Source organism: Vicugna pacos, chromosome 6 (genome assembly GCF_048564905.1).
Source record: "Vicugna pacos chromosome 6, VicPac4, whole genome shotgun sequence".
Lineage (NCBI taxonomy): Eukaryota > Metazoa > Chordata > Mammalia > Artiodactyla > Camelidae > Vicugna > Vicugna pacos.
Window position 1 is genome coordinate 51,658,336 of NC_132992.1, and position 24,606 is coordinate 51,682,941.

At 36.2% G+C, this 24,606-nt stretch overlaps 2 long non-coding RNA genes across 5 annotated transcripts in view; one reads left to right on the forward strand and one right to left on the reverse strand.

The window, feature by feature from the left end:
• The window catches only part of LOC140696912 (uncharacterized), a 347,036-nt gene that overhangs the window by 6,052 nt on the left and 316,378 nt on the right, over positions 1-24,606 (reverse strand). For all 3 annotated transcript variants that reach the window (XR_012073581.1, XR_012073579.1, XR_012073580.1), the window contains 2 exons: positions 10,902-11,093; positions 5,174-5,218 (listed from right to left, as the gene is read on the reverse strand). This is a non-coding gene — a long non-coding RNA (uncharacterized lncRNA). The remainder of the gene's footprint in view (positions 1-5,173; positions 5,219-10,901; positions 11,094-24,606) is intronic.
• Positions 6,293-23,726, forward strand: LOC140696913 (uncharacterized). Of its 2 annotated transcripts, none has more exons than XR_012073583.1 (4): positions 6,293-6,380; positions 20,336-20,442; positions 22,832-22,933; positions 23,457-23,726. It is a non-coding gene; the product is annotated as an uncharacterized lncRNA (long non-coding RNA). The 2 variants fall into 2 exon arrangements; XR_012073582.1 differs by having other exon boundaries at positions 22,832-22,887.

Below are 24,606 nucleotides of genomic sequence, written 5' to 3' on the forward strand. Positions count from 1 at the left end.
ACAGTTATCAAAGGAATAAAGCCAATCACACACAAAAAAAGAATTAAAGAATTAATTCAAAAAGATACATATACCCCACTATTAACAGCAACATTCTTTATAATTGCCAAGATATGGAAGCATCCTAAGTGCACATCAATAGATGAATGGATAAAGAAGGTGCAACATAGATATGTAATGGAATACAACTCACCCATAAGAAAGGAAATTTTGCCATTTGTGGACCTTCATTGACTTTTTTTTTTTTCATTTCAAAAACCAGAATTTTATAACTGGCATAAACAGTTCCATTGCATAAAAAACAACAAAATACCTAGAAATAAACTTAATCAAGGAGGTTACCTATACTCTGAAAACCATAAAACACTGATGAAGGAAAATGAAGATGATACAAAGAAATAGAAAGATATATTGTGCTCTTGGATTGGAAGAATCAACACTATCAAAATCCAGTGCAACCCCTGTCAAAATACTCATGACATTTTTCACAGAACTAGAACAAACAATTCCAAATTTTATATGGGACCATCAAAGACCCCAAACTGCCAACTGTAGGTCTTTTTTTTTTTTCTTTCTTTCTCTTTCTTCTTTTCTTATGGTTTGATGACTAGAGAAGTTCCTTTAACATTTGTTGTAAAGCTAGTTTGGTGGTACTGAATTCATTTAGCTTTTGTTTACCTGTGAAGCTTTTGATTTCGCCATCAAATCTGAACGAGAGCCTTTCTGGATAGACTATTCTTGGTTGTAAGCCCCCCCTTTCATCACTTTAAATATATTGTGCCATTCCATTCTGGCCTGTAGAGTTTCTGCTAAAAAATCAGCTGATAACCTTATGGGAGTTCCCTTTTATGTTATTTGTTGATTTGATTCTTGCTAAATTTAATATTTTCTCCTTATTCTTAATTTTTGTCAATTTGATGACTATGTGCCTTGTTGTGTTCCTCTTTGGGTTGATTCTGTGTGGAATTCTGCACTTCCTGGACCTGGGTGACTGTTTCCTTTCCCAAGTTGGGGAAGTTTTCTGTTAGTATCTCTCCAAAAATTTTCTCAGGTTCTTTCTCTCTTCTCTTTCTGAGACCCCTATAATATGAATGTTAGTGTACTTCATGTTTTCCCAGAGTTCTCTTAAACTGTCCTCTTTTCATTCTTTTTTCTGTTCTGCAGTAGTGATTTCCACTGATCTGTCTTATAGCTCACTGATTCGTTCTTCTGCCTCATTTAGTCTATTCTTGGTTTTTTCTAGTGTGTTATTCATTTCAGTGATTTTATTCTTTAACTCTGGGTATTCTTTGTATTTCCCAACTCTTTGCTAAAATCTTCGCTCTGTGCATTTATACTCCTTTTGAGTTCTCTGAACATCTTGGCCCTCATTACTTTAAACTTTTTCTCAGATAAATTGCCTATCTCCCCGTCACTTACAGCTTCTGGGGTTTTATCTTGTGCCTTGGCTTGGGAGATATTCCTCTGCCAATTCATATTGTCTGTCTATTCTATTCATATTTTTAGGTAGGTTAGTTACATTTCTCTCCCTTGAAGAGGTGGCCCTCTGTAGGAGACATCCTGTACGTCCCAGCAGTACACTCCTCTCTTGTAACCCAAGGGCAGTGTCCAGCTGGTCCCAGTGCAGAGTCTGGCCTGTGTTTGTGGATTCCTTTCCACAGGCTGTGGGATTGTTGTTTTCTTATTTCTGGTATCTGCCCTCTGGTGGATGAGGCTGTACTAGAGACTTATGCAGCTTTCCTGGCAGGAGGAGCCCACTGCTGGGTGAAACTTGGTCCTGAATCTCTGGTAGGTAGGGGCCAGGTCTAATGATCCAATCAAGATGTCAGCCTCCAGGAAACCTCATGTAGATGAACACTCCTGGAATGTCTGTCTCCAGCTTTTATGTCCCCTGGAGACCTTCCAAAACCAGCAGGCAGGCCTGGCCCATGAAATCACTGCCTCTGCCCTGGTGCATGTGAGATTCTGTGTATGCTTCCCAAGAGAATGAAGTCTATTTTCCAAGTCCCCAGTGGCCTTCAAAACCAGACGTCCTGGGGTCTCCTTCTCTCAACGCCAGAACTCTGGGCTGAGGAGCCTGATGTGGGGCTTAGAACTCACTCCTTTGGGAGGGCCTCTGCGACTTATTTTATCCTTCAGCTTGTGGGTCATCCACTAGGGGGGTGTGGGGCCTGATTATGTTTCCAGTTGAAGATCTTTGTTAGGTTCCAGTCTTTTTTTTTTGATGGTTGTCTAGCAGTCAGTTGTGGTTTCATTGTAGTACTGTTTCAGATTTGCTTTTGTAGGTTTTCCCCCCCCTTCTTTTGTTCTCTTGTGATTTGATGCCTATCTTTAGTGTTATTATTGGATTCCTTTTTGTGTGTATATATATTTATCATAGATTTTTGGTTTTCAATTACTTGAGATTTTTATATAGCAGTCTATATATGTGACTACTTTAGGTTGCTGATCTCTTAATTTCCAGTGGATTTTAAAAACCCTGTAATTGTAATCTTCTCATTAGTGCTTTTAATATCATATTAACATTTAGTTATTGTGTGTACCCCATAATTGCTTATTGGGGATATGGATGATTTTTTTTTTGCTGTTCTTTTATTATTTGCTATTCTTTTAACCTCCCTGACAGATTTCCTACCTTTACAGTGTGTTTACCTTTGCCAGTGAGCCTTTCCATTTTGTAATTTCCTTGTTTCTAGTAGCTTTTTCTTTTTCACCTAGAGAAGTTCCTCTAACATTCATTGGAAAGCTGGTTTGTTGGTTGTTGGAGCTATACTGTTTTAGCTTTTCTTGTCTGCATAGCTTTTGATTTATCTGTCAAATCTGAATGAGAGCCCTTCTGGGTAGAGTGTTCTTTGTTGTAGGTTTTAAATATGTCATGCCGCTTTTCTGGCCCGCAGAGTTTCTGCTGAGATGGGAGCTCCCTTATATGTTGTTTGTTGCTTTATACCTTCACTGCTTTTAATGTCTTTTTTGTCATTTTAATTACAGTGTGTCTCAATGTGTCTTGGTTTGTTCCCCTTTGGGTTTATCCTGTGTGGGACTCTGCTAACCTTGGAAAAGAAACAGTTGTCCAAGTCTAGGATGCAACGTTTTCAGCTATTATGTCTTCAAATATTTTCTCAGTCCCTTTCTTTTCACCTCTGGGACACCTACATGCAAATATTAGTGTGCTTAGTGATGTCACAGAAGTCTCTTAAACTGTCCTTTCTTTTCATTCTTTTTTTTCTTTTTTCTGTTCAGAGGTAGTGACTTCCACGCCTCTTCTAGCTCACTGATTCATTCCTCTGTGTTATTTATTCTACTGTTGATGTCTTATAGAGTATTTTTCATTTTTGGTATCATAGTCTTCACATCTGTTCAGTTGTTTATATTTTCTAACTCTTCATTAAAAACTTCTATCTTGCCCTTTGCATCCATTCTTCTCCTGAGTTCTTTGATTATCTTTATGACTATTACACTGAAGTCTTTCTCAGGTAGATTGCCTATTTCCATTTCAGTTTCTTTATGTGGAAAACGTTCCTCTGCCACGTCATTTTGCCTAAGTTGCTATTTGTATTGTTATGTATATGGTAAGTCAGGTTTCCCATCCTTGGAGAAGCAGCCCTCTATAGGAGACATCCTATGCATCCCAGCAGTGTGTTCCCCTCTTGCCACCCAAGCTATATTCTCTGTGGGTTCCTCCTACAGACCCAACAGCATGTGTCCTTCTGTTGTGACAGGCTGACTATATGGGTGGTCTGGTAGGTTTGGTTTGCTTCTAGCCAGGTTGGTTACCAGGCACTGCCTTGTACAGATGCTGCTGGCTTCTGTTTACAGGTGACCAGCAAATAAAGCTAAGTCCTGGGGTTAGTGCTAGACTACTGGCAGGCAGAGCTAACTCCTGTAGTCTGGCTGCAGGGATCCCAGAGCTCATTTCAGATCATTGATGGGGATAGTGGGGCTGGGTATGGGGTCTGGGATGTCCTGAACCTTGTGTTTACCTGCTAGTGGATATGGTCAGGGCTCAGCTTGGCCTGATGTGGATGGGCTGGGACTGCAAGCTGTGGGGTAAGTTTCCTTGCAGCTGCCCCCTGGTGCGTGAGGCTGGTCTAGAGGCCAGAGCAGGCTTCCTAGAGCCTGTCCTGATGCCTGCCTACTGGTGAGTAGAACTGGGTCATGGCCCTCTGGTGGATAGGGCCATGTCTAGAGGAGGCTGTAAGCTCAGGAAGTCTGAGGGGGCTGTGTCCCTGCCCAGGTAGTTGTTTGGCTTGAGGTGTCCTGGTTCTGGTGCATCCCAAGATAGCACCCACCAGCAGTAATGTTGACAGGGTAGAATGTTCACAGATATGGCTGCCACTATGGATGACCTACAGCTGACCCCACTTCTCCAGGAGACTCTCTAAAACTAGCAGGTAGGTCTGGTCCTAGCATCTATCAAATTACTGCTTTTGCCCCTGGGTTCCAGTGCACATGAGATTATGAAAGTGCCCTTTGAGAGTAAGGTTTCTATTTTCCCCAGTCCTGTGGGGCTCCCTAAATTAGGTCCTGCTGGTCTTCAAAGCCTAATGTCCTGGGGGCTCCTCTTCCTGGTACAGACCCCCTGAGCTGGGGAGCCTGACGTGGGGTTTGGAGAACCTCTGCAGTATGATTATTGTCGAGTTTCTAGGTCACTCACCTTGTGGTTTGGGACTTGATTATGTCGTGAGTCCACCCCTCCCATTGTGGTTTCTTCTTTCTGTCTTCAGTCATAAATAATCTTCTGGTAAGTCTGGTCTTTTTTATTGATGACTGATCAGCAGATAGTTGTGAGAGTAGGTGAGCTCAGGATTTTTCTACTCCTCCATCTTGGCCAATCTGGTATATTACACTGATGACATGCTCACAGTTTTGTTTTGTTTTTTTGAGTACTCCCTCCACCATGTTAAAAACCTCAACAATATCTCAGAAAGGTATATATTTCACTCCATATTCAGTAGCCTAATAATTGTGTATGTATGTTAGGGAACCCAAACCCACATTTCCTTTTACCCTTAAGGTAACTTTCTGAATTCCCTAGACAACAGTCTCCGGCATATTTCCATGGCTGAGCTAAAAATAACCAAGTCATCAATATATGTTACTGCAAAGGCCACAAATGATCCATGAGTTACTTGAAAGTAACAGTAGTATTCTTAAAACCGTTGAATTAACTCACCAAACTTCCAGAACATACAGGTTTACAGTCTAAACATGAAGTAAGCTGTGTGAAAAAAGAATGGTTATCTACTTTGTTATTCAACATGTAAATATTATCATAAGCTATTCTATTATCAAATACCAAAAAATCATATAAATTTCTTTCAAGAAACTAACATACAGAAACAAATATATTAGCTTTTAATATTTTTAAAAGCAGTATTTCAAATCAAAATACCTGAACAATGACTAGGTAGGTGGCTAACATCAACTCTGCACCTTTTCTTATAAGCCTATGATCATTTTCATATTATTTACTTAGAACTCATTACCAATTTCCAGAATAATTCATTATTGGAAAATGACCTAAACTGCACTCTCAAGCATACATAAATATCTAGAGAAAATGGGTGTGGTAAATCTTAAACTTAATAGTTGTGAGATTTCAATGATTTAGAGTTTACCTCACTAAGCCTTCTTAACCTATGTTGATTTTTTGTTCAAGTTATTTCACTAATTTTAGCACCACCTTCATAAACTCTACCAGCTTGTTTATTAATTAGTTTCAGAAACAATGTGTTTTTTTCCCTATAACCTATTGAGGCCATCTGAACTCAGCAGCAAAGGGAGAAACCACAGAAGTGGTTCTGTTGGAGCAGTTGTTAAGTTCACCATTTGGTAAACATGGTACCATCTTACTATGGGGCTTCTCTTCCCCATTTCTACACTGTGGCAGGCAGGTGTTACTTTCCTTGCTTTCAGATACTTTGTCTCTCATGACCTCTCTGGCTCCTTGCCATTCTGAACTTACATAGTTCATTCTGGCTGAATCTCCCTCAAATCCAGTTTCTGATCATTCAAGGCAAGAAATGATTTAGAGAAGGATTTTGCGTACACATAGTTTTCCATCAAGTGTGAAAACCTCATGGAGGTTCATTTATATTTTAGAGCAAACTTGTCTTCTGCTGCCTTTACTTTACATAATAAGAATCATTTCAGTTTATGCGCTCATTTTTTTTCATTATACAAAGAGAAGAAAACATGTGTCTGAAAATTCAAAGATAAATCATTTTTCTCTGCTACATCATGGCACCATATGTCATTTTCCTTTTTTTCTCTCCCCCTAGATTTATAATTGGACATCCATGACCAAACTCAAGTGCTTCTGTGTATTATAATAAGACATCTGGGATTTTCTACCCACCTGTGCTAACAAAACTGGGCAGGTAAGACCTGACTTGACATGATGGATCCAGCAACAGAGAACAAAACTGGGCAGATACCCACAGCTGAGAGAGAACTGGTGGAGATCTGGGCTGCCTGACAGGGGAATCTGGCACGTCATCAGAGAGGAAGAGGACACAGTAATCTCTCCAAGTCAACACCCCTCCACCAGGCAACACTACACCATGATAGGTTTTGGTGGCATCTGAAGCCACCTCTCCGACAGAGGAGGTGGAAAACGAAAATGGTGATCGACCACCCAACTGCCCCAGTTTGTTCTGAATGCAAGTGGGGGGACCAATTTCTTATCACGAGGAGGGCCTTCAGTCTCTGGGTGGAGGGATAAGAAATGGAACAAATCAAACAAGACTTTCAGAGGGCACTGAAGGAATGCATTCTCTCCCTTGAGATTTTGTCAGGAAGCCTGCCCATGGATTTCTGGGAGTGCCCTCTGAAGAATCCCCTACTAGACTCATAAGCAGTCCCCGAAAGCCCACACCTCCCCTCACTCTGCTGCCAGCTTGTGTGTGCACACAGTGTAACCCTGAAAGCTAACTCTAGCTCTGGTAGGAGAAACCACAAACTTGAGCTGTAGTGCCACCTTCTGGAATACAAAAGAAAAGTTCCTAATTGCCAGCCTGTTGAATTGTAAGAAACAAAGTAAACATAAGCTCTTAACTAAAAAAGTAGTCTGCTATTTTATGTGGGAAGGTGAAGCATATATTATAAAGACACTATGATAAATCAAGGGAATGTGGTATCACAAAGAGAAAATTATAATTCTCCAGCAACCAAACTCCAGTGCACAGAATACTGTGCTCTGATTAAGGAAGAAATTCAGTAAGCTACAAGAAAACTAAGGAATAGCATTAATGACCCAAAGTTCTTTATCAAAGAGAGTGAAATTATAAGAAAGAACCAAACAGAAATTCTGGAGCTAAAGAATTCAGTGAATCAGATGAATACATTGGGAGCATAGGTAACAGAGCAGACCATACAGAAGAAAGAGTAAGTGACTTGGAGGACAGACATATAGAAGTGATTCAGTTAGAAGAGCAGAACTTAGCTTTTGTAGGGTTTGTTCACTTTTCTAAAAAAAATCTATCAGGTTTGACCAAAGGCAAATATAAGAATAATTGCTATATCTGAAGGAGAAAAAAGAGAAGTGGGCAGAAAGTTTAAAGAAATAATAACTGAGAACTTTCCAAACCATGGAAAGGAATTTGACATACAAGTCAATAAAGCTTTAACACTATAGTGTCAATGCAAAAAAAAAAAAATCTTCAAGACACATTACAATGAAATCGTCAAGAATCAATGATAAAAAATGAAGGAATCCCCATTAGGCTAGCATCAGAGTTCCCAGTAGAAACTTACAGGCCACAAGAGAATGGAATGGCATATTCAAGGTGTTGAAAGATTAAATACTGCCAGCTAAGAATACTTTATCCAGAAAAGTTATCCTTCAGATATGAGGGAGAAATTTTGAAAAGGCAAGAGAATTCACCATCACTAGACTTGCCTTGCAGGAAATGCTGAAAGGAGTTCTTCAAGCTGAACTGAAAAGATGCTAGTCAGGGATGTAACAATGTATAAAAGTATACAACACTGGTAAACGTGAAAAACACTCAGAATTATAAAATTGTAACTATATTAAAATGGGGTGTTAACCCATTTACTACAGTATAAAGCTTAAGGAAAAGAGCATTCAGACTATAAAAGGGGAGGACTGAGGGGGTGGAACCGTTATGAAAGAAAGAAAATAAGTTGCTATCAGCATAAAATGGACTTTTATCTCTGATGTTTAATGTAATTCTCACGGTAACCACAAAGCAAAACATCTAGAATAAAAGGAGAGAAACATTTCACTGTGGAAAACCACCAGCTTACAAATGTAGGCAGAAACAGAAGGCAAATGATAAGATGGCAGTAGTAAGTCCTTACAACTCTAAATGTGAGTAGATTGAGTTCACCAATCAAAAGGCACAGAGTGACTGGATGAATGATGAAAAGGACATCCAACTATGCAGCCTACAAGGAACTCATTTCACTTCTAAAGACACACATAGGCTCAGAGTGAAGAGAGGGAAGAAAATATACTATGCAAATAGAAAGCAGAGTAGCAGTATTCATACAGCTAACAAAATAGACTACAAGCCAGAGAATGTCATTATATAATGATAAAGGGATCAATGAATCAAGAAGATAGTACAATCATAAATATATATGCACATGTATACACCCAGCATCAGAGCACCTAAATATATTAAGCAAATACAAACAGATCTGAGAGAAATAGAAAACAATATAATAATGGTTGATAACTTCTATACCTCACTGTCAACAATGGCTAGATCATCCAAACAGAAAATCAACAAGGAGGAATGAGCACCAGCATGGCAGAGCTCACCTCCCTTCACAAACACATAAAAGATACACCTACATGTGGAGCATTTCTCATTGAAAACAAACTGGAGACTAGCAGAAAAACTCTTCCACAACCAAGGCTGTAAGAAAGGTCCACAGGAAGCCAGGCTGAAAGGGAGGAGAAGCAATGAGGTCAGGACCTGCGCCCCTAGGAGAGGGCATGGAAGAGGAGGATTGGATCACACATACACAGGCTCAGACAGCCGCCTTGGGGAGGACGCAGCTCAATCTGCGTATCGGGCACACCACCCCTAGGGTCTGACATGGGGAAGACGAGTGTCCTTAGGTGGTCTGAAAACCAGTGAGACTAAGAGCACGGCTGTAAGAGACCTGGGTTCCACTTGGGAACACTGCACACATGCCTGCTTATGGCTGAAACAAAGCAGGAGGAGACTGAAACTTCTTGGGACTCCAGCTGTATTCCTGTAACTGCGCTTTCCTGTACCCTCGCCCCACACTGTGCACCCACTCTGGCCTCTCTTGCTCTGTGCACAGCTCCACACTAGGGAGAAAGCTGCTGCAATTGAGAAGACTGCACTGTTCTAGGGGTGGAGCCAGCTAGGACCGAATATTTGCATCTGAATGAGGTGAGGGCAGTTATTACTGACATTCATGGGGGTGGCAAATCAGGAATGGTCCAGAACTCTGACTGTGTTAGCACAGCTCCGGTGCATACCCCTACCAGGCACCCACTATGGCCCCCTTTGCTTCAGCACCTCTCCTCTCTGGGGAATGCTATAGCCCGGGTCAAAGGTGACAGTACTGAGAGAGCAGAGACCGCACACTTAGAATGGAGCCAGCTCAGACCTGAACCTCAGGGCTCCTGTTCTAGCAACTTGGGACTTATCATATGATCTAGTGATCCCACTTCCGTGTCTATAGCTGGAGGGAAATCTAGTTGAAAAGACATGTGCCCCAGTGTTCATAGCAGCACTGTATACAATAGCCAAGACATGGAAGCAACCTAAATGTCCGTCAACAGATGACTGGATAAACTTCACCAAGCAGGATAAAGAAGTTGTGGTATATTTATGCAAAGGAATACTACTCAGCCATAAAAAAGAATTATGCCATTTGCAACAACATGGATGGACCTGGAGATTATCATTCTAAATGAAGTAAGCCAGAAAAAAAAGAAAAATATCTTATGATATCAGTCATATGTAGAATCTAAAAAAAACAGACACTATGATCTCATCCATAGAACAGAAACAGACTCACAGACATAGTAAACGATCTTATGGTTACCAGGGGAAAGAGGTGGGAAGGAATAAATTTGGGAGTTTGAAATTCGCAAATGTTAGCCACTATGTATATGGATAGATTTCAAAAACCAAGTTGCTTCTGTATAGCAAAGGGAACTATTCATATCTTGTAATAACCTTTACCAAAAATGAATATGAAAATACATGTCTATATATGAGTGACTGGGACACTGCTACACACCAGAAATTGACATATTATAACTGACTGTAATTCAATTAAAAAAAAAAGTAAATAATACTATTTGCAGCAACATGGATGAACCTAGAGATTAGTGAAGTTAGACAGAGAAAGACAAATATCATATGATATCACTTAGATGTGGAATCTTAAAAAAATTTACAAACCAAAAACAGACTCATGGACATAGAAAACAAACTGGTTACCAAAGAGGAAAAGGTGGGGAGGGATAAATTAAGTGTTGTGGGTTAACAGACACATGTATTACTATATATAAAATAGATAAACAACAAGGACCTACTGTGTAGCACAGGGAACCATATTCACTTTCTTGTAATACGATATAATGGAAAAGAATCTGAAAAGAAAATACTTACGTGTGTATATGTATAACTGAATTGCTTTGCTGTTAATCTGAAACTAACATTTTAAATCAACTATACCTCAATAAAAAATTTTAAAAAACAAAACAAAAAACCCCAGGAACCTCCCAATTTAATTATCTGTATAAATTTTTCTGCATGTTTCTCAAAGATCCAATTTGTGTTGTCAGCAAAAGCATTCTCTTTTACATGGATATCACTGCAGTCCAACACCTGTGGAAGTCTAACAATTAGACAACTACCATGTAGAAATATCTGGCCTTCACTTACCTCCTACACCAAGGATGGCAGTATCCACTCTCATCTGGGTGGCATGTGATCCAGCTCTGAAATTCCATCCCATGGCTGTTTTCTTGGACCCTTCCTGGCATCACTGCTACAGGTTGCATTCTCTGGAATCAGATCCTTATGTGGAGATTATCATTTTGCAAATTTGTTGAGGAGTACCCCTAGGATTAGTACCTATAGAAGAAAGAGAAAGAGGCAAAACTGGTCAATGGGAAAAGTTGAAATAATGCAGTCTCCACAAAAGTCTTAGTCTACCCTGAGGGGAGTTCTGAAGATGAGATGATCTTTTGAATATTTTCCAAATTGGGATAAGAAAGCCAGACTTTTATACTCCTTCAGAGACCAGTTACTGGGTATAGGGAAATCTGGGGAGGTGTCTGAGGTGTGTTATCACCTAAAAGCTGTTGGCCTATATTCCTCTGTGCAGCTGGGATACTAAATCCTCATTTCTGAAGAGAATTTGAGTGGCACATTACAGCATCTACTACAGTGGAAGATTTCAACATATATATCTCAAAGACTCATGAAACAAGCAAAAACCCAAATCAGTAGGATATAAATGACTGGAACAAGATAATTAACACTACTGGTTTTTAACTGATATCAATAGAGCACTGTACCTAACAATAGTGCATTTTTTTTCAAGTGCTTTTAGAGCATTTATGTATATTGATTTAACTGTAAAATTTAAACACTGGCACACAATGAAGCACATTTCTAAAATTTCAAAGGATTTAAATCATAAAATATGTTCTCTGACCACAGTGGAATAAGCTAGAAATTAAAAACAAAATTATAACCACAAAAAAATCCCCATTGGTTAGGCTATTAAGCACATCCATATAAATAACCCAAGGGTCAAAGAATGGTCTAGATTGAAAGTGGAGATTTATATTTTGAACTGAATATGTTGAAAATAAGACATACCCAGCTAGTAGGTTGCAGCTGAAACCATTCTTGTTGGGAAATGTTCAGTCTTAAACGTAAATACTAGCAAAGAATTCTGACAAAACGCTCATCTCAAGAACTTAGAAAAAGAAGCACAGCAAAGGAAACCATAAGTAAAACAAAAAGACAACCTACGGAATGGGAGAAAATATTTGCAAATGAAACCGACAAAGGCTTGATCTCCAGAATATATAAGCAGCTCATACGACTCAATAAGAAAAAAATATAAACAATCCAATCCAAAAATGGGCAGAAGACCTAAACAAGCAATTCTCCAAGGAAGACATACAAATGATCAAAAAGCACATGAAAAAATGCTCAATATCACTAATTATCAAAGAAATGCAAATCAAAACTACAATGAGGTATCACCTCACACCAGTCAGAATGGCCGTCATTCAAAAATCCACACATGACAAATGCTGGAGAGGCTGTGGAGAAAGGGGAACCCTCCTACACTGCTGGTGAGAATGCAGTTTGGTGCAGCCACTATGGAAAACAGTGTGGAGATTCCTCAGAAGACTAGGGATCAACTTACCGTATGACCCAGGAATCCCACTCCTGGGCTTATATCCAGAAGGAACCCTACTTCAGGATGACACCTGCACCCCAATGTTCATAGCAGCACTATTTACAATAGCCAAAACATGGAAACAGCCTAAATGTCCATCAACAGATGACTGGATAAAGACAATGTGGTGTATTTATACAATGGAATACTACTCAGCCATAAAAACCGACAACATAACACCATTTGCAGCAACATGGATGCTCCTGGAGAATGTCATTCTAAGTGAAGTAAGTCAGAAAGAGAAAGAAAAATACCATATGAGATCGCTCATATGTGGAATCTAAACAAAAACAAACAAAAAAACAAAGTGTAAATACAAAACAGAAATAGACTCATAGACATAGAATACAAACTTGTGGTTGCCAAGTGGGTGGAGGGTGGGAAGGGATAGACGGGATTTCAAAATTGTAGAATAGATAAACAAGATTATACCGTATAGCACAGGGAAATATACACAAAATCTTATGGTAGCTCACAGAGAAAAAAATATGACAATGAATATATATATGTTCATGTATAACCAAAAAATTGTGCTGAACACTGGAATTTGACACAACATTGTAAAATGATTATAAATCAATAAAAAATGTTTAAAAAAAACTTAGGAAAAGAAGAGCAAATTAAATTCATTTTTGGAGCTGGTAACACTGTGGCTATATTAAAAGTAGCTTTTGTCTTTTAGAGATGTGTACTGAAATATTTGATAAAGTAATATGATTCCTTGTATTTGCATTAAAATAACTCTAAAGAAGTGGAGAGAATAGTTTTGATAGGTATATCTGTAGTAAGAGATAGAGGATACAAGATGGGTCATATTTAAGCTAATTTATGAGTACCTGGGTTCACATGTGTTTATTATACTGTTCTGTATACTATATTTAAAATATTTCATGATGGAAAGGTTTAAAATTAGGACAAATTCAATTCTTAAATTCCAATAAGGAAAAAACACTACAGAAATAGAAAAGTTGGAGAAGGCACGAATGTGTAGTTGAATTAGAAGGCAGAGTAATGGGCAATAAAAATCATATATAAGGTCAAAATTTTTTTTAATGGATCAGATTATAAATTAAAAGCATTTTGTCAAAAACTAGCCAAAATTTAACTTAACTGAATGAACAAGGACTTTAATAAGTAGTTTATGATACACTGCATTTTTGCTCTGAACATATATGCTTATGGTCCCTAAAAGTGATAATGTCAGTGTTTTTTGTGGAAATGACAGTCTGAAGCTGATCATAATGCTCCTGCTTGTGAGCATGTAGTGAGGATCCATGTAGCTTGTTTGATTCAGGTATGTGCAGATTTGCAACTGCTGCTCAACAGAAAAAAGAAAAAAAAAAGAATGAAAAGTAAGAGACCTCTGGGACAACATTAAGTACATTAATTTCACATTATAGGGGTCCCAGAAGGTGAACAGAAAGAGGAAGGGCCTGAGAAAAATAGCTGAAGACCTAATAGCTGAAAACTTCACTAAGCAGGGAAAGGAAAGAGTCATCCAAGTCCAGCGAGCACAAGAGTCCCATACAGGATAAATCCAAAGAGAAACACACCAAGATACATTATAATTAAATGACAAAAATTAAAGATAAAGAGAGAATATTAAAAGGAGCAAGAGAAAAGCAACGAATAACACACAAGGGAACTCCCATAAGGCTATCAGCTAAAGCCCTGCAGGCCAGAAATCAGTGGCATGATATATTTAAAGTTCATCGTTTTAAAGAGAAAAACCCAAGAATACCCCTCCCAGCAATGGTCTTGTTCAGATTTGATGGAGAATTCAAAAGATTTACAGACTAGCAAAAGCTAAAAGAGTTCAGCACCACCAAACCAGCTTTACAAAAAAATGTTAAAGGAACTTCTCTAGGTGGAAAACAAAAGGCCACAAATAGAAACAGGAAAACCACAGAATGAAAAAGCTTACCAGTAGTGGCAAACATACAGGAAAAGTAGAAAATCATCCACACACAAACTAATAGGACGGTCAAAAGACAAAAATAGTAAAATCATCTGTATCCACAATAAGCAGTTAAGGGGTACATAAAACAATAGATGTAAAATATATTAGATATAGTAATCATGAGGGGGAGGAGAGTACAATTGCAGGGTTTTTAGAATGCATTTGAAATTATAATATCAGCAACTTAAAACAATCACACATATATAAAGAGACTGCTATATACAAACCTCAAACCAAAAATCTACAGTAGGTATACACACAAAAAAGAAAAAAATCCAAACATAACACTAAAGATAGTCATTAAATCACGAGAGAAGAGAACAAAAGAGAGGAAAAAAAGACCTACAAAAACAATTCCAATTAAATAATTAACAAAATGGCAATGAGAACATACACATCAATAAACTACCTTCACTGTAAATGGACTAAAAGCTCCAACCAAAAGACACAGACTGGCTGAATGGATACAGAAACAAGACCTGTATATATGCTGCCTAAAAGAGACTTACTTTAGATCCAGAGACATGTACAAACTGAAAGTGAGTGGATTAAAAAAGATGTTTCACACAAAAGGAAATTTTTAAAAAGCTGGTGTAGCAACACTTGTATCAGACAAAATAGACTTTAAAATAAATGCTGTTACAGGAGACAAAGGACACTACATAATGATCAAAGGATCAACCCAAAAAGAAAATGTAACATTGTGTATATATATATGCACCCAACTTAGAAGCATCTCAATATATACGGCAAATATTAACAGACAAAAGGAGAAATCAACAGAACACAATACTAGTAGGAAACTTTAATATCCCATTTACATTAATGGACAAATCATCCAGACAGAAAGTAAGGAAACACAGGCCTTAAATGACACATTAGACCAAATGGACTTAACTGATACTTACAGAGCATTCCATCTAAAAGCAGTAGAGTATACTTTCTTTTCCAAGTGCATATGGAACATTCTCCAGGATAGGTCACATACTAGGCCACAAAACAAGCCTTGGTATATTTAAGAAAATTTAACTCAGTCATCTTTTCTGACCACAGTGCTGTCAGACTAGAAACTACAAGAAAAAAACTGCAAAAAACACAAACACATGGAGGCTAAACAATATGCTACTGAACAACCAATGGATCACTAAAAAAATCAAAGAGGAAATTTAAAAATACCTAGAGACAAATGAAAATGAAAACATGATGATACAAAATTTATGGGATGCAGCAAAAGCAGCTCTAAGCAGAAATTTTATAGAGATACAAGATTATCTCAGGAAACAACAACAAATCTCAAATGAAAACCTAATTTTACATCTAAAGCAAGTAGAGAGAGAAGAACAAACAAAACCCAAAGTTAATAAAAGGAAAGCAATCATAAAAATCAGGTTTTAAATAAATGAAATAGAGACTAAAGAAAACAATAGGAAAGATCAACGAAAGTTTTTAAAAAATTGGTTCTTTGAAAAGATAAACAATACTGATAAACCTTTAGGCAGACTTACCAAGAAAAAAAGAGAGCCCAAATCAATAAAGTTAAAAATGAAAAAGGAGAAGTTACAACTGACACCAGCAAAGGGTCACAAGACTACTATGAACTACTACTATATGCCAATAAAATGGACAACATAAAAGAAATGGGCAAATTCTTAGAAAAGTTCAATATCCCAAGACTGAACCAGGAAGAAATAGAAAATATCAATAGACCAACTATCAGTACTGGGATTGAAACAGTAGTTTAAAAACTCCCAACAAAAGGAAGTTCAGGACCAGATGTCTTCACAGGTGAATTCTATCAAACCTGTAGAGAAGAGTTAACATGTACCCTTCTCAAACTATTCCAAAAATTGCACAGGAAGGAACACCTCCAAACTAATTCTACTAGGCCAGCATCACCCTGACACCAAAACTAGACAAAGATACTACAAAAAAAAAAAATTACAGGCCAATATCACTAATGAACATAGGTGCAGAAATCCTCAACAAAATACTAGTAAATCAAATCCAACAATACATTTAAAGGCTCATACACCATAATCAAGTGGGATTTATTCCAGGGATGCAAGGACTTTCCAGCATCCACAAATCAATGTGACAAACCACATTAACAAATTGAAGAATAAAAACCATATGACCATCTCAATAGATGCAGAAAAAATTTTTAATAAAATGCAATGTCCATTTATGATAACTCTCCAGAAAGCTGGCATAGAGGGAACATATCTCAACATAATAAAGGCCATATATGACAAACAACAGCTAACATGATACTCAATGGTGAAAAGATCAAAGTTTTTCCTCTAAGATAAGAAACAAGATGGAGATGCTCATTCTCTCCATTTTTATTCAACATAGTTTTGGAAATTATGGTCATGGCAATCAGAGAAGAAAAATGAAAATAATCCAAATTGGAAAGTAAGAAATAAAACTGTCACTGTTTGAGATGACAGGATACTACATACAGAAAATCCTAAAGATGCCACCAGAAAGCTATTAGAGCTCATCAAAGAATTTGGTAAAGTTGCAGGGTACAAAATTAACATACATAAATCAGTTGCATGTCTATATACTAACAACAAGCTATCAGAAAGAGAAATTAAGGAAACTGTTGCATTTATGACTACATGCAAAAGAATAAAATACCTAGGAATAAACCTATTAACGAGGCAAAAGACTGTACTTCAGAAACTGTCTAAGATGTTGATGAAATTAACTGAAGACACAAACAAATGGAAAGATATACTATGTTCTTGGATTGGAAGAATCAGTATTGTTAAAATGATGGTACTACCCAAGGCAATCTACAGTCAGTGCAATCCCAATCAAATTACCAATGTCATTTTTCAAGAACTAGAGCAAATAATTTTAAAATTTGCATGAAAACACAGAAGACAACAAACAGCCAAAACAATATTGAAGGAGAAGAATGGAGCTACAGGAATCGTGCTCCCTGACTGGACTGCACTACAAAGCTACAGTAATCAGAGCAGTATTATACTGGCACAAAAATCAACAGAACAGATTAGAAAGCCCAGAAATAAATCCATGCACTTATGGTCAATTAATCCATGACAAAGGAAGCAAGAATTCACAGTGGAGAAGAGAGAGTCTCTTCAATAAGTGTTGCTGGGAATTTTGGACAACTATGTAAAATAATGAAATAGAACATTCTCTAATACCATACACAAAAGTACAAACTGGGTTAAAGACCTAAATGTAAGACCAGATACTATAATACTCCTAGAGGAAAACATAAGCAGAACACTCTTTGACATATACCAAAACAGTATTTTTTTTTTGGAATGTCTCCTAGAATAATGGAAACCAAAGCAAAAATAAACAAATGGAACATAATTAAACTTAAAACCTTTTGCACAGCAAGGAAACCATAAACAAAACAAAAAGAAAACCTACAGAATGGGAGAAAATATTGCAAACAATATGACCAACAGATTTATTTCCAAAATATATAAAAAAAAAAACCCAATTGAAAAATGGGTAGAAGATCTAAATAGACATTTCTCCAGAGAAGACATACAAATGGCCAACAGGCACATGAAAAGATGCTCAACACTGCAAATTATTAGAGAAATGCAAATCAAAACTACAATGAATTATCACCTCACACTAGTCAGAATGGCCATCATCAAAAGGTTTACAAAAAATAATTGCTGGAGAGGCTATGGAGAAAAGGAAACCCTCCTACACTGTTGGTGGGAATTTAAATTGGTGCAACCACTATGGAAAACAGTATGTAACTTCTTTAAAAAAACTAAAAATAGAGTTAGCATATGATCCAGCAATCCCATTCCTGGGCATATACCCAGAGAAAACTAATTCAATAAGACACATGCACCCCAGTGTTCACAGCAGCACTATTTACAATAGGTAAGACATGGAAGCAACCTAAATGTCCATCAATAGATGACTAGATAAAGGAAAGGTGGTAAATATATACAATGGGATATTACTCAGCCATGAAAAAGAATGAAAAATGCCATTTGAAGCAACACAGAGGGACCTAGAAATTATCATATTAAGTGAAGTATGTCAGACAGAGAAAGGCAAATGTCATATATCACTTACATGTGGAATTTTAAAAAGTTATATAAATGAACCTGTTTACAGAACTGAAATAGATTCACATACCTGAAAACAGATTATGGTTACCAAAGGGGAAAGAAAGAGGAGGGATAAATTAGGAGTTTTATATTAACAGATAATGCACGACTATACAGAAAATAGATAAATAGCAAGAACCTATTGTATATCACAGGGAACAATATTCAGTATCTTTTAATAACCTATAATAGAAAATAATCTGTAAAAGAATATGTATATTTGTATAACTAGTTAGAATCACTTTGCTATATGCCTGAAAATAATACAACATTGTATATCAACTATACTTCAAGTTTTAAAAAGTACATTAAAAAATGAATCTTTAGATGGGGAAATTATCTAGGATTATATGAAATGCAATCAATCATATGTATCATTATAAAAGGAAAGCAGATGGAGATTTGACCACACACAAGGGGTGAAGGTAGTTGTGAAGAGGCAGAAACTGGAGTCATGAAGCTTCAGACCAAAGATTGTCAGCAGCCACCAGAAGCTGGAAGAGGCATAAAAGAGATTTTTTCATATGCCTGCAGAGAGACCATGGCCCTACCAACACTTTGATTTCAGCCCAATGATACTAATTTTGGACTTAGGGTTCCACAACCAGGAGAGAATAAACTGCTCCATTAAGCCACCAAGTTGTTGGTAATTTGTCACAGCAGCCACAAGAAACAGATACACAGAAGATAGACAAATATCACCAAAACTGGTCATGAAAAAAAGTACTCATCATAAAGGCAAAATTGATAAATTAGACTTAATTAAAATTAAGCATGTCTATTCACCAAAAGATGTAAGAAAGTAAAAAGGAAGGCTAGGAATGAACGAAGATACTTACAACATATAAAACTGACAAAGGATTGCTGTCCAGGAAAAAATATCTAAATCAATAAGATATAAAAACAGGCAGCCTAATAAAAAATGAACAAAAAGACCTGAAGAGGTACTTCATAAAACAGCATATCTGAATAGTTGATAAATAAAAAGCAAGTCTACTGGTCATCAGGAAATGCAAAATAAACTATAACAATACACAGTTACAGCCCCTCCAGAATGACTACGATTAAGGTGATTGATAAAATCAAGCATTGGGGTGGTTGTGAACAATCGGAACACTCCAACTGGGAGTATAATTGGGGTAACTACTCTGGATATGTGCTTGGCAGTGCCTGCTGAAGCTGAACGTATACACATCCCATCCAATCCTTGGATATATACACAAAACAAGTGTGGGGTGTATGTGTGTGTGTGTGTGTACCAAAGACAAGCACAAAATTATCTGTAGTAGTATTGTTTGTAATAACCCCAAACGGGAACAAGACACATATCCATTAGTACTAAAATGGATAAATTGTGGCATAATAACAAAAATAAATAAAAGGAAACTACATACTATATAGTATTGCAAAACAAATGAAATACTTTTATACCTAAAGAAACGGGTGAATTTCACAGACACTGTTGAAAAAAAGGCAAGCATAGAATAATACATTGTTTATTATACCATTTAACCATAGTTCAAAAACAGGCAAAACTAAAATATGATGTTAGAAGTTATAAAGTGATTACCTTTGGGAGATATCACTAATGGAGGAGAAGAATGTGAAGGTGGCTAATGATGTGCAAGTGGTGTTTTGTCTCAATCTGCATAGTAATGTCATGAGTTAGTTCACTTAGTGGCGATATATTAAGCTTTATACTAATAATCTGTACATTTTTCTTTTTTTAATTACTTTTTTTCATTGAAGTGTAGTTGATTTACAATGTTTCAGGTGCACAGTTATACATACACATACATGCATATAATTTTTTCAGTTTAGAAGGAGAGAATTATTAGAGAGAAAACCACAGACCCAAAATGGTGTTACTGAAAAAAAAAATTCCATTTCTGGAGAAGGTTGAACCTACGATTAAGTCAAGTGGTAAGTCTTGTTTTGCTGACATTATTAGTTGTGCCAGAGCCCATTTGTACATACTTCTTATTGTATTTTGATTTTTAAAAGACAGTTTAAAATTTTTTTCTTTGCTCTTTTAAACCTCTTTAGTCTTCCATATATAAATTTCAAACAATGGTCCTGTTGGAATATTTTATGAAATTGCCTTGAATATATAAATTATGAGAAAATGGGCATTTTTACAATATTGCATCCCCCATATGCATCCCCCATCCATACAAGGAAGGGATATGTTTTCATTTATTTTGCATCTTATATCCTTTAGTGATTTTACATATATGTAAATATATAAAATTATACACACACACACACACATTTTTTTCCCTATACAGATCTTACACTTTGTGTATAGCCTTTATTTCTAAATACCTGATAGGGTTAGTTGCTACTGTGAAAAGTATTTTTTAACTGGTTGTTCATGCATAGAAAATTGCTCTTTCTACTACTTTTTATGTTGATGCTATTGAATTTTTTTTCACAGCAACAGTTATTTCATAAGCAAAGTTTTTTTCCTAATAATTTTATCTCATCTTTAAAAAAAAAATCTTAACTTTAGTGAATCTTTTGAGTGAAATGTTAGAAGCCATTATAGTTGGAATCCTTGCTTATTCTTGACTTTAAATTGAATGCTTCTAATATTTATGCCTTAATTATTATTTGTTTAGGGATTTGTAGCAATTAAAATATATTTTTTCAACTATTCAACAAGTCTTGCACTTTGGGGTTAAATTCTACTTGATTCTGATGTATTTTTCTATGTATAATTGTATATATTTTGCTAATGTTTTTAGGATTTCTGCATCTACATTCATAAGTATTGACCTGTAGCTTTTCTTTTTCTTACTGTACTTGTCTGGTTTTGTGGTAGTTATATTAGCTTTTCAAAATAATTTGGAAGACCTATTGCTCTGTAGACTTTACAGTACTATACTAGACTAACATTACCTTTTCTTTAAGGTTTAATGAAACGTCCTTGTAAACTCTTCTAAATTCAAGACTTTGAGAAGTGGGAGCAGAAGACAGGACATTGATTCAATTTCTTTAATAATTATAGGTCTCTTCAGATTTTTACTTCTTGAGGCCATTTTGATACTTTAAGTGTTTTTCAGCAAATGATCTATTTTATCTAAGTTTTCAATTTCATTGACATGTTCATTTTTTGTTGATATTTTAAACATGTATAATACAATGAATCTATATCCTCATTATAACTAATAGTGCCTTGTGCATCTTTTTTGTTTTTTAAGTTCTACTGAGGTATAACTGATATATTTAAAAAATTGCAGTTTTAACATTGTGATGAGATTCGACATACATACATCATTATAATCAAGATGCTAAGCATATCATCACCTTCAAAAATTTCCTTGTGTCATTGTGTGTGTATGATAAGGACACTTAACATGAAATCTATTGTCTTAAGAAATTTTGAAGTGCAGAATACTCTATTATTAACTATAGGCATTATATTATACAGCATATGTCTAGAACTTATTCGACTTATATAACTGACATTTATATTCATTAAGCAATAACTCCCCATATCCCCCACCATATTTCCTCAAAACCATCATTCTATTGTCTGCTTCTGTGAATTTGATTATTTTAGATACCTTGTGTAAGTGGAATCACACAATATTTGTCCTTCTGTAATTGGCTTACTTCACATACATAATAACCTCCAGGGTCATTCATGTTGTCAAAATGTAGGGTTCCCTTAGTTTTTAAGGCTGAATAATATTCCATTGGATATGTATGCCACATTTTCGTTATCCATTCACATGTAGATGGGCATTTGGGTTGTTTCCATATCTGGGCAATTGTAAATAATGTCGCATTGCACATGAGGGTGCAGATACCTTTTCGACATCTTGATTATCCTTTCTTTTTAATTGTTCTTATGAGAGGATGTTTTATTAATCTTTTCTAATCATCAGCTCTGATTTTAGCTTATCTTTGCTACTGTTTGTGAAAAAAATACAATTGAATTGAAACTGAAATTAGACTGTGAATTTAATTATATATAATGAGAGACACATCTGGCTAGATTACCAATATGAGTCATTTTCTAATGGAATGCTCTCCATTATTATATGGAAGATTAATCACATTGTTATTGAATACAAAGACAGCTTTTTTAGGAATGTTTCTATAAGCATGGCTAGATGGATAATTGTTATTCTCTAATTAAGGTATATTTCTCATAAGTACCAAAAATGACTCCTTAGGAATCATTTTGTTCTTTCCTCTTCATTGTATGTTATATAATAAAGACTCAATCTTATGTGTTGAGTTAAAGTGAAATGAAGAAGTCATACTAACAAATTTTAAAGATTGTCATTTTCCTTAATTTCAGTTGTGTCTTTCTCATCTTCAGACTCATTCCAGACGCTGAAGCATGACAACCCAACGGTAATCACACAGGGAAGTTCCTGATTCTCAGAGCTCATATGCCTCTGTGAGGAAATTTGAAAAATAGACATGTAAATAAATAGACAATACTAATATGTGATCACTAATTTCTTTTTAAATACTGTGCTATAATTAAGGGTAACTAAACAAGTAGAGGGAGGAGAGGCAAACTGTCTAAATGAAATGATCACTGAGGTTCTCCTTAAAAAAATAAAAGACCAAAATTATGAAACCAGTCATGAAAAAAATGTTGTGAAACCATTAAACGAAAACGGTATAACAAATGGAAAGACCACAAGACCAGAAAGAGCTTGGCATGTTTGAGTAAGAGAAAGAAAGCCCTTGTAGTTGGAACCTAGAAAAAGAAGTGACTAGTAGAAGATGGAACAGTTGAGAGTCAGATCAGATGATGTCTTGTAAGCCAAGGTAAGAATCTGGTTTTGATCCGAAATACAATAATAAGCCATTACAGAGTTTCAGAGTTTTTGTTGTTTTATTTTTGGTTTGTGTTTCTGTTTCATTCAACAGAGAGTGGTGATCTGATTTCAGTTTTTTTTTTTTATTTGCAGCCTACAAAGAATGGCTTGTAAGCAACAAGAGCAGGAATAGAAATACCAGTTAGCACAGCTTACAGATGGTATGGCTTTGGACTAGCACAACGACAGTGGAGATGGAGAGAAGTGAACCAATTCAAGACACAAATTAGAGACAGAACGATCGTGATCTGTTGATGAATTAAATATGAACGATGGACATGAAGGAAAAGAAGAAATAAAGGAAAATCCAAGGCTTTGGGCTTGAGGAGATGAGTACTAGTATAACATGATGGTACATTACAATATAGTTGTCAAGATGCCAATTTTTTTCCACAAATTTTATTGCACATTTTCCTGCCAGTGCAGAGACAATATAAGGAGCAATTAATTATGAGTCAGAGGACTTTGGTAGCTAACTTGCTATACAAGGCTTTCTGTCAAATGAAAAAATATAAAAATAACTACCACATGATTATGCAAATTAAATGAGATAACATAGCAAAAGCAATCAGCAGAATCCCTAGCACATAGTGTTTATTCAGTATGTATTGGCTCAATCTGAATATAGATATATTCTGATCACCTTGATGACTGATGGGAGATATCCTAGTATTGTTGGATTAATTTTTCTTACCCCTTTTTAAATCTCACAGAGACTGAGAAACACCCTTTTCCTAAAAAGTCATACATGTATCTATTATTGCTTCAAAAAGGTAACTTCTTCAGATGTTAATCTTGTCAAGTTTAATATCGAGTATATAGCTTTACTTAAAGAAGTTAATTTGTAGATGCTATCAGTGTATTTTCTAAAACACGTCACACACAAACTATCAAAGGAGGGATATAAGGAAGTAACTGAATAATTTAACATTAAGTTGTTTCGGGTAAACTCCATCTCAATCCTTTCTTAGGATTTGTGGAAGTCAATTAAATCTCTCTAAAATGAGGTTTTCATAATGGTAGTAGACGAGCAGAATTGGAATAGATGATCTTCAAGCCATATTTATGTCAGGCTTCTAGGATAGGAGGAAATATACTGCATTTCTTGCTGATAATAGTTAATTGGATGGTGAGTTTATATACATAAAAATCCTTTGTCAATTCTAAAATATTAATCCCTTCTGCAAACATTTACTGAGCATATTCTATGTCCCTGATCAAGCACCTATATTCTTAGAACTAA